Raw genomic sequence first — 12,388 nt, forward strand, 5'->3', positions numbered from 1 at the left:
AATTACAATTTACACCTCGTTAATAAGAAATGCTATTCTTCTTACCAAGCACATATTAACATGTTTGTCGGCCATTCAATCAATAATTGCTTCAATAATCATCCAATCCAGGGCGTGTTTGCACGGCGTCCTCTCACTAATTGGCTTTTACACTAAATATAGGTTTATATATAAACCAATTTCTGTAAAATAACTGGGTGTAACAGTATAGTGATCTGCAGATCATACCCATTAATTTAATGAAACTATCTAATTGATTAAGATTTTACCTTAAATCTTGATATTAACTAGATATCGTTTACCTTATAATATTATCAGGAGTGCGTAGTCATTCAAGGGTGAAAGTTTAGAACATTAAATACTTTAAAGCCCTTATGTTTATTTAATCCCTTTAGTAAATAATTAAATAAGTATAGAATTATTTCAATAGCAAATTAAAACTCAAAGTTATTATCAGTATCATCATAATTAATATTCTACCAGTATACCACTATTAATACTCTACAAGCACTTAGAGCTGTTCAGTAGTTACTCAGCTCTACAATTGTACGTGCAGTGGGTTTTAAAAAAAAAATAGATTTAACAGTTTTAAAGATCTCCTGAATAATTATAATTACAAAGCAGTTTCACATCTAGCTAAAGTACGCTTAAGTGTATGTGTCGTTACTTATATGGAAAATTCTAAGTTACATAATTCAATCCACAACAGCGTTCGAAAATGTTTCGTCATCAATCGCTATAGATCGTACCGATACCGACTTTCGTGCCGAAATAAAAGCTTTGGAAACTTGAGGGTATTTTGATACGCATCGAGTCACGAGAGGTTCTCATTTGGCTTTGATCTCCGCCACGCCTGCCTGTAATGGTTGTTTTCACGCTACATTACGAGCTTAATTAAATACTGAATTACTATAATGATTAGACATGATTGCTTATTGGTGACCAAATACCGGTACTGGGTCGAAGTGATAATTAAACTTATAGTCGATAGTATATGAGGGGGCCGATGGCTGGCCATGCGTCATACTCGTGAACGGATGCTATTTGTGGTGACTGGTCGTACTTGAATTCGTGTATGCGTTGATATTAGTTGTTTATACTACGTAAGTGCGTGCTCCTATTTTACCATGCCTCCTGCTGATAGAGGACAAATCTTTGTTTTTAATTTATTTTATAATTCTTACTACTCAATATGTCATATGGAACATGGTGTAGTGGTTGCAGCTCCTTACAAACATTGTGTAAAAAAACTTGGCAATTAAAAAGAGTGGTGGAGAGTTTATTGCCAGTTCTTCTCTTCCGTTCTACGCCCTTGATTTGAGAACTCGTAGTAAATGTAAAATTAGATTCATTTAATTTGTTTTTGACGTTCATAAGTGTACATTATGTTACCTATATGAATAAATGAATTTTGATTATTGACTTTTGATATTTATCTGAAAAGTACATACAGTATACATATAAGTAGTTGACTTTATTTCAAGGGGCCTGGTGCCACAAATTCTTTCTGCCCCTAGGAACTGCATTAGTTATTGAGTTTAGTAGTTTATTTTACTTTGTTGTTACTTATTTTAATTTAGACTTTCGAGACTTAGTTGTCACCGCAAAAGGAACAATAATTGAGACTTGTTTTGCAGTCTTTTGTCTTGAAGTTCGTCAAAATAATGTATATTGCAATCATGGACATGTCACACTATTTGCATCGTATAAGTATAATTACCTACAGTTCCAAGTACTATATAAAATACCAAATGTTAATTTAAACGTCATGACAATTCAACGAATAGTATCTACCATCTGCGCAAACATTGGTCCCTATCATTAAAACTACAGGTTAATTGGTGGTAGGTCAACAGAGCTTAGCCAATTTTGATCGATTGCCTCAATGACATTGTTCCAAGAATTTTATAATTATTGACGCATGTAGTGACTAAACCTATAGGCATATAGGTAATTTCATACTTTTTCAGCTTGAAGAAAGCTTTGTTGTTATTTGAAGTCAAATATCAAATATATGCACTTGCGGCTAATTGAAACGTCCGGTAATTAATACACTTGTATAATTATTAGAGGGGTTTTCTCTAATTCTGCTAAATGCCAGCCGTCTAAAAAGGTAATAATAAAATTATTATGAACAAGACAAGAAATTGTGGCTGTTAGGCATAATCAAAGGCCTGAGTTTGGAGAAAAAGCGTTGGCAAACCGCGACGAACGTGGGTGTACGATCTTGTAGATTGCCGTCAGAAAATGGCAACAACAAACAAGAAATTTCTATTCATCTTCGAACATTTATGATAGTATAAAAATTTTATCTTTATAATATTTCAATGTAAACTTTATAAAAATAAAACATAAAAAATATGTCTTTCATTATATATTTAATAAGATAAAAATAAAGGATTAAAAAAACTATAATCTTATAATTTTCATCACGATAATTTCACAGATGCAGATTAAGATTTTAAAAAGTTATCACACTCGGCATATACTAAATTAGTAATAACCAGTCTAATAATTAAAATCATCTGAGTAATCAAAACAAAAAACGCTTACGTCAATAATAAGAGGATTACAATTTTAATAGCATCAAATACGAACGGCTGTAATTTATTTCCTATTTATGTTTTTTAAATGAAAGAGATGTTTAATTAGGCTCTTATTAATTAACTATCGATACCAGAGTCTCTAAGTCACATAAATTACCGGGTCAAATAATCTTAGTTTAATCCGATTGAATTTACGTTTTCATGTAATTAGATAAACATAATATTGGGTTTTTTTTCATTATGAATCAGCAACCACCAATCAATATGCTATAAAAAATGAATAAACTATCTTATATTTTGTTATTAAAATACCTAAATATGACCCTGCAATTTCTTTACTTTCCCATCTTACATTCTTTACATCTTTTAACAAAAGATTTTAGAAATTAAAAAAAGGAAATCTTAAAGGCCAATTTGCCTTTACCGAAAGGAAACTGTCTTGAAATCTAAAGATAAAAGCATGCCAGAAAGCAATGGAAAGCAACGTTCTAAAAATAGGAGAAACGCAAATCAAATAAAAGCGAAAAAATAAATCGAAAAAGAAAAGTTATAGATGCTTTTCATTATGCCCTAAACCAGAATTGGGCATATAGCAATATACATAGATAAAAGGTGGACTTTAAATTCAACTATATGGGGAAGAAGGAGAAGAGGCCACCCCAAAGAAAGGTAGATAGAAGACACTTAAGCGGTAGCAGGAAGCGAATGGAGAAAGACAGCCAGCAGTTAGTTGGTAAAAGCTGGAAGAGGCTTTTACCCGTGAAGGGGTTCCGGGTACTGAAGTTATACGTAAGATAATATACTATACTATACTATAATATACTATATATATATATTTATATATATATATATTTAAACAATGTTTCAGTATAAGGCAACGAAGTATAATAAATAGTTTAGTATATAATACATAAAATAAAACGACAGGTTGCACTATGAGAGTGCCGGCAGAAGTGAAAACTTGAATATTAACGCTGTGCATTATTGATAGTTTGGAATGGTTAGGGAATAATTTAGCACGAATTGAATTAATTATCAGGATAAAACTACTATCATTTCTGTAGTAGTATACAATATTTCCTTATTGCGCTATCGTACCCAAACATGATAATTTATATTACATTTTCTTTTATATTACAGCTGTCTACTCTCCATCCGTCTTACGAATTTTTGATCATACACGTGTCCTGACGCGAGTTAACATTTTTTACCCTTTCCAAAAAAAGTGTACAACGCCTTTAAAGAAGTTTTCCCTTCAAAATTAAAATAGGATAGAGATTCAAGGACAGGATTATATTTATTAAAAATAATAACGTAGGTTCTAATAAACGACTAAATTATTTTTTTATCAATGTATGTTCAAATAAAGTATACTTATCATGGTAAGAATATTATCACAAACTAACGCGTGATACATAGAAAAAGGCCAGTAATAAATAATTCTGTGTCATGTGACCTTTCTGAATGGATAGGTATCAAATTGTTTATTCTCTGGCAAATGGTATTAAAAAAAACTTCGATTAGATACTAAAGTACATTTATTTAACTCAACCTTTTAATTTTGTTTTGTCGGTTGTTTTGTGATTGTTTCGTGTTCTAGTTAAAATGATCCCGCATTTTATCGTATGTGGAATTCAACTTAGTGAAAATACACTTTATTACCATCCAATAGAGGTAAAAACTGAACTGACAAATTTTGACATGATAAATGTAGCAGATATCGAGGTTTTATAAATTGAACGGGTTTGGGAGAATGAATTGATTTTTGATAATATAATTATTATACCATTTGTGATTTATAAGCGATTAATTTTAAAGAGAAAATTGAATATTTAGTAATTTTAACAAATAAAATCTTATGTATAAAATTCTCGTGTCGCGGTGTTTGTGGTTAAACTCATCTGAAACGTTCATGAAATTTTGTGCGCATATTGGGTAGGTCTGAGAATTGGACAACATCTATTTTTCATCCCCTATTAGTAAATACATATAACCCTGAATATTCAACCCTTTACAATCAACCCCTATTTTTTATTTCATTATTAAAAACCTATGTTGTGAACTCTGACGTTTATACAGAGAAAAAGTCTCGGAACAACCTAAAAAGATTTCATTCGGAAAACCGAACAGTCTCTGGGATAGCATAGTAAAATGTTCCATGTTGGTATGTACTAAACAGGTAGGCTCAGTAAAATCTTATTAAGGAGAAACGAAGTTCGCGGGGCCAGCTAGAGTATATATAAAACCATAAGTAAAAGAAAATCTTATACTGTTTAAATAGGACGACCTAGCTGTCGTTAGTAGAGAAAATGCTAAAAACAGATAAAACCCCACTAACCGAACTTATCTAATAAATTGTTAAACCCTTAACGTTAGTGTTAAAAACTCAAAATCTACTAAGCGTAAGACGCTTTCTTAACCTTAAATAAAATGTGATGGAAAAGATTGATTTAAAACCATGATTCCACTTGTAAGAACTTTGTAGGGCGGATGAAATAAATGTTACCTTTGTCTTGTTGTTATTAAAAATTCAATAAAGAAATATATTTAATTTATTACGAGCGCTAAGTAGGTACAATGGTTGGGTCTGGACTAATGAACATGAAAAATATTACAAACAAAGGAAACGGTTATAACTGATTCACACTAGTACAACAATAGTGTATGAGTGAATATGATGTCACTACCAATTAAACATAAAAAAATAATGTGCACGGTAAAAAGTTTTGGCATTATGACCATTGATTTGTCTCAAGTTTTTACATGTGTTTCGTAAATCCCAAAAACCAGCGGCCCACTGAAGTATTTCCGAACCAATTCGACTTAGGGTCCTTCAAGAAAAGAGCGTACAAATTCTTAAAAGGCCGGCAACCCACTCACGAGCCCTCTAGCATCGAGTGTCCATGGACGGCGGTATCACCTTCCCGTTTGCCCCCTGTTCTATAAAAAAATCATAGTTGTATATACATCCTTATGAGGGTGCGAGTTTGGTAGTCGTGCCAGTTTAGAACCGTTGCGCATTACTTAAATGAATGCATGAGGTTATTCCATACAGTACATATATAGAATAGTTTAGATAATATAAGCCTCTGCTTGACACTACTCTTAGTTTTTTTTTTAATTTTTACTCTACTCTCCTGCCATCGTGTCCAAGGACTTTATATATCTTACTTTTTTTTTTCAACAAACATAAAGAAATACATTTCACTGCTACTATTTGTGAAATAGTGTTTTGGAGGTGTTACGCGTCGGGAATTACGCCCCGACTACATCGGTAATATTTTTATTAACAATATTCATGGGCGAGCCAGGGTGCGGGGTGCTCTTAGTTTTAAACATGCATGTTTTCCTTCACCACCACAAGGTAGAATCAATCAAGTAAAAGAAACAAAATATGTTGGTGCCCAGCCAAAGTTCGCCTATATAAAGTGCACCCTCGCTTGCCTTCAATACAAACTACGTACGTCTTATGAATTCGGACAGTTCTTGCCATACAATTTACACTCTTGACTTAAAAACTCGTAGTTGCCGTTATGAAATTAATTTTATTATTATTGACATTCAAAAGTATAATGTATTATATAGATAGAGAGAGAGAGAGATAGATATGAATAGATTTTTTGTTGTGATTGATTATAAAAACGGCATTCCACATTTTAGTTAGTCAATGCTTACTTACGTGGGGGAGTAAGTCAACAGTGTCTGGCCCGGAAATGAACGACGGCGTCACCCAATACGATACACACAACAATACGATGTTTAACTACATATAGATTCCCCCCAATGTACTAAGATAATTATTGTACCAAAATACGAATCATCTTATATTTAACATATAAAAAGAGAAAGGTTGAAAAAATATTCGCTCTAAATAGAAGTCTTAAACAACCGAATCGCGTTTCAGTCCATTACACGCTATCATAAACCTTATCGCACAAGACTGAATCATAGCTTAATGCATATTTTTCTGTAAGCGATATGTATCATTGTCGTAAATATGTATCACAGATTTGCATGTCGATATATGATTGCGTGTCATGTCAGCTTCTATTTGGAAGGTTATGTCGTACAAAATTTAAATGTTTGGCATTACCTACGATTAACGTTTAGATAAAAACAAGAGAACGTGTTTTTATCATGATATACGGCAACTTGATAAATAATCACATGAACTCTGACTAAGGGTAAGAAGGAGAAAAATTATGAACCATAAAAACACAAGCCAGGCATCATTACATTAATATTTATTAGAAAGTTTTTTTTTTGCATTTTTAAAGTAGACGCATTTAGGAATCTAATTTAAGTATATTAATTATAAAATATTAAATTTTAGAAACAAAAAATGTTAATAAAAGTTCAAATAAGTATATCTTTAATATATATATTTCTTGTGTGCGTGTGTATGTGACTGAACTCCTCCTAAACGACTGGACCGATTTAGACGAAATTTTTTGTGTGTGTTCAAGGGGATCTGGGAATGGTTTAGATTCACAATTTTGTCCGCTGGACAATGTTTTTTTAATTAATTTTCAATTTATTAGTTGTTGTTGATTTTGGAATGTTTTACATTGGATCCGACAGACGGCGCTACCATCGCAGTGTCAAATTTTAAATAATATTCGAATTTTAATTTTAGTCTGTCCCGAAATTTAAAAAAAGTTTTGTTATCATTGTGTTATATCGTGTGTGACCATGTGCTGGATCGTTAGATATTGTCATAACATTTGAATAATAATTTTCATCAAAATGGCTTATTATAAATTGAAATTTTGAAATTAAAGACGTGTAGACAGGACAACGTCTGTCGGATCCGCTAGTATTATATATTTTTTAATTGACTTGGAATTCGGTATGTTTTACGTCATGTCACATAAAATAAACTTGGCGTCACCTAACTTTACCTAACACCCTAAATAAAATAAAAAATATTTTAGTTAAGAATTAATATATATACGTGTCCTTACATAGAATATACAAAAACTTGTAAGGTACTTGTCTATCTTATTCTTTATCATAAAATTCTTGCCTAGTGCAAATTATAACAAATGTTGATAAATAATCCGTATTGTATTACGCAATGTTGATCTTAATTAGGTTAATGTACATTTATTACCACCTAGGTAAGAGGGAACAAGACAAAATATCGTTGAAAATACCTAATTTGACCTATAATAAAAATGTTATTTTGGTGTGTTATGAAAAATTAGTTTAAGTATTGGAAATAAAGAAAACGTGTTATGTATTAGTAAATTATTCTTATTTTCACTGTTTAGTGTCTTTCCCAACATCTTCAATGACTAGCACCAAGCATACAGCAAACGTATTCAGCGTTACAATATGGTTTCAAAACTACGTCCAGTGTTATTACCTACAAAACTTGAAAACTTGGAGGTGTTACTGAATCAAAAATAAGTAAAACAATAGTTTTAAGTGTTGTGAATATGTGTGTAATGAAGTGAATGTGGTAAATCACAGAACAGATTTTTATTTTATTTCTTTACTTATGTTACTTTAATTTGTGGTTTATGACATTTTCCTTTGAATAAGTGTAATGTAGAAGGGCGCTAAAACTTGCTGAGTTTCTTGCCCGTTCTTCTCAGAACAAGCCCTCCAAGTAGTTTTACGAACGGATTTTTTTTTTTATAGAACAGGGGGCAAACGGGCAGGAGGCTCACCTGATGTTAAGTGATACCGCCGCCCATGGACTCTCTCAATGCCAGAGGGCTCGCCAGTGCGTAGCCGGCCTTTTAAGAATTGGTACCCTCTTTTCTTGAAGGACCCTAAGTCGAATTGGTTCGGAAATACTTCAGTCGGCAGCTGGTTCCACAAAGTGGTGGTGCGCGGCAAGACGGATGGCGTAGTCTTGCTCTTTGGCGAATTTTGTAAACGTTTTTGACGTTCATAAGCATGCCTTAAGACACATCTAAACTGAATAAATGAATTTTGATTCTGATTTCACTTTTAATTTTTAATTTGAGTGACGTTTCAGTTTTCGTACTTTACGTTAGATTTTAGTACGTCACAGGGTAGACATATCTCCGAGTCTGTTATTTTTTTTATTATTAATCAAGACGTTCATCTGTGCTAACGTAAAAGATAAAAATTATATAGACTTTGTACACAGTCACACTTTTAACTCAAATATTTTTTGAATTAGTGAGAATACTTAAAAAACCCACTTTAAATTAAACACATAATACGTTGTAGATTACATTCCTAAGTCAATTTTCATGTTTTGTGTTGTAAATATCTTTTGTAAGGTTGAAATTACAGTGAAATACACTATATTTCAAGGCACAATTCAGTGGGAAGTTCGATTTTATTCCAAAATGGACTGGAATTGTAGGAAGCTACCTTCTTCGTAGAATCCTCTAATGATAAATTCAAATCTTAAGTCCCTTGGGGAGTAATCGGACTTCGAACAAAAGTCAAATAGGGTTTAGGATTTCTTGATGAGGCTTACCGTTTGCATTTTCACGCTGTACATATAGTACATACATATTATGATAGCTCTGAGAGTCTGATTCCACGGTAACAATACAATCTAGATTTTCATGCATAAAGTCCATATTTAGTATTGCTGCCTCAAACTTAACTATTTAGAATTATAAAACAAAATTTAGCATTTTGTAACCCTAGAAGTACACCATTTAATATTTATACAAACTTAAAACGAGGGTGAGGCAGCCCAACTCACCGTGACGGAGTTCAAAAGTTTTTCCGATTCTCTTATTTGTATTTAAGATCAAGAACAGCGTTAAATTGAAACTTTGAATTTTCGCGGATTGAAAATTTCAACTTATTGTTTATATTCTCTTAGAAATTTTGGCGAGGTTTCGACTTCCGTCGGGATTACACATTTTATACAGCGAATGATTATATTGAGAAGGCCGACGTAAATAAGTTTCAGGTAATACCTAATTATTTGTCACTGATTTATATGCACCATGTAAGCGTGCTTGACAGTATACTGGTCTGATATTGTAAAGTCAAAGCCTTCGTGTTTTACTCTGTTACAGCCCGTGGTACTATAGTCTGGGCTATCTGGCTGGTAGTAGCGGTTGCGTTAATTACTGCGCATCCTACCTGTCCAGATAATAATCCTGGATTTTAGAAACATTTTAAAAACGCGTAAATTTTTTATCTTAAATTTATGTACTAATTACTTCTTCATCATCTGAAATTAAAATAAAAAAATCATATAAATCAAATAAATCCAAATGTAACTGGTGGTCTAGAGAATTTTCTAATATTTTCCAAAAAAAATTACAGCATGGGATTTTTCGCATATCTCGGACACGTATTGCGTCATTATCGATGCGACTTATTGCAGCTCGTAATGATAGGAAAATTTCAAGACAAGATACGTGCTTAGAAAGAAAAGGGCGTGAATGTTCAAGACCACACGTTTCCTGGTCGTCACCACACCCTCCTAAGAACTGTTAACTAGCGCATAAAATTTAGTAAATAGTACCAGTTTACCAAGTCTACAATGACTCACGCTTTGATTAACTGCAGCAACAATTTATTTCTTCATATCAATAAATGTGACAACACTGAGTTTATGTGTGCGTGTTTTTCAAACCTCAGCCGAGCAATTGTTTTTACTGTCAATGTGCACAAATAAAACTTGCAATTGAAGATGTAGACAAAGAATGCTGAACACTTAACTATAAAATAACATCAATAAAACATATGGAATCTGAGCTCATAAAGTTGTAGCACCACTAAATTGTTATTATAAAATGTGATATAAGTATAAAGAATCCATTCTTTATATTATTATAAGCAAATATGAAAGATTTTCAAACGCTACATAAACTTAAGTTTATAATAACAATATAAACTGACAACGCTAAATTTATTCCACTGAACGAAAAACATTAAGTTGTGGGTCAAACTAAACTATTTTTTAATCAAATGTTTACATATTTTACATGAATAATCTATTTAGGGATGGATGGTTACTAATTTTGTGTAAATACTCGTAAATAGGAAAAGGGGTAAAGTTTTAACCACACGATGCAACTAAGTTAGTCTAGAGTTATTATTTTTCCATTTTAATTTTAATCAATTTTAAAAAGGTATGTCTAAACTATCTTTTATTTAAGTGAAACTTCTTTAGAATCGATGTGATTTCAAAGAGACAGAAACATATATTCATAAGATTTAACGTGGGAGAAAATGAGATAGATAGAGAAACTTCTTTAGAATCGTAATTTCAAACCGGATGTAATGGAAAAAGCGGCAGTAAAAAGAGACAGAAACATTAATTCATAAGATTGAACGTGGGAGAAAATGAGATAGGAGGCATTATACAGCCTCTCTTTACTGCCGCTTTTTCATTTGATCGAATATCAAACTTTCGATGTTTTAGTTAGTAGTAGTAAAAATTTACTTATATTAAACTTATAAATTAAAAATTTTCATTAAAATATACTGTTTTAAAAGAACACACATTTCATTTAGATAATGGAAAATGATTAATTTATATATGAAGAATAATAAAAAAATTGTTTTTGAAGGTTTCACTTTTACTATGTGTGAATTGCACATGTGTTTTTTTATTTTTTCTTAACTATAATTATATGTAGTTTGTAATCCTCCACTGCAATATAGATTCTTAATTTAAATAGCCACTCAAAGAAGCGTTAATAAACTGAAGTCTCATTTAGTCGCCGCATTTGTTCTTTTTGCACAAATTACAGCGTAACTTTGCCTTTCCATACAAGAGTTGATTGCTTTGCTCTGTTGGGATCAAGATTTGAATATTTTAACATCCAACACGTCAAAGCTTTAAATATAAAACAGTTTCTACTAAGTATGTAAGTTTTCCTAGTACCACGATAATAAGTCAGGATATTTTATCCTTCGCATTGCATATTCATATTTTAAAAGTAACCGAATCGTTATTATTATTAATACGCGCGCCACCCAAGTCTTAAAAGCCATTTTCTATAAAACAAATGTTTGTGTCAAATCAATTCCTATAAGCGTAGCAAATTCATATAACAGGACAATAATCAACTTTAAACCTTTCGACTCAAAGCCCATTGTGTCTTAAGGTGTATAAAAGATTTATTTTCCGTTGATGGAATGATAGCTCTTGAGTCATTGGTGTAATGATTTAACAGCGTTTTGATTATAACATAGGTCACTGACAGCACTTATTATAAATTGAAAACGCGGATCGGGAATGATTTTCTCGACAAAGTACAAATGCCAATGTTTAAGTCAAATATATTTTTGCATTTTAATTCAAATATATATGCATTAATTAGGTTTACTTAGGAGTTTAGTTGACTTAAGGGTTTTGTAATAGACATTATAATTTTGGTAGCAGATTAGAATTTAGTTTTAAAAATGAAACATTCGATTACGTCATTCAATTGTGATTCGCTAACAGCATTTCAACCAATCACAGATAAGTACCTCTATTAAAATTAATATATCATCGTTGTTCGCATTGTTTGACATTGACAATTTTAAAATGCTTACATTACTGCTGTATTGGCGCAAATTCTACATAACACTGAAACAAAAGACAAAATCAGCAAGATTTACCGATGCTAAGATTAGTGTAATCCCCCAAGTGTTTGTTAAATGGCACTTAAACGGAGTAAGATTTGAATTAAACACGCGGATTACCACTACGCCGCGAAATTGCACACATTACAGGAAATGCTTGATGTTTAGATTCAAAGAGCTATACGTATTTAAAATACCCACTCATTGGGTATTCGTATTTATTGTACTATATTTGTGAGAAATATCTTATTTAATAAAATAATAAACTAAACCAATCGGTTCTATATAACTATGAAATATCGGATAAAATACTT

General features: G+C 31.8%; 1 protein-coding gene across 1 annotated transcript in view; it reads right to left on the minus strand.

Moving 5' to 3' along the window:
* Positions 1–12,070, minus strand: part of LOC111000619 (neural cell adhesion molecule 2) — a 121,651-nt gene extending 109,581 nt beyond the window's left edge. The window contains exon 1 of the mRNA XM_045629323.1: positions 12,045–12,070. The gene's annotated coding sequence lies outside the window, so the exon portion shown is untranslated. The remainder of the gene's footprint in view (positions 1–12,044) is intronic.
* Between the last annotated feature and the right edge of the window lie 318 nt (positions 12,071–12,388).

This window comes from Pieris rapae, chromosome 1, assembly GCF_905147795.1.
Source record: "Pieris rapae chromosome 1, ilPieRapa1.1, whole genome shotgun sequence".
Taxonomy (NCBI): Eukaryota; Metazoa; Arthropoda; class Insecta; order Lepidoptera; family Pieridae; genus Pieris; species Pieris rapae.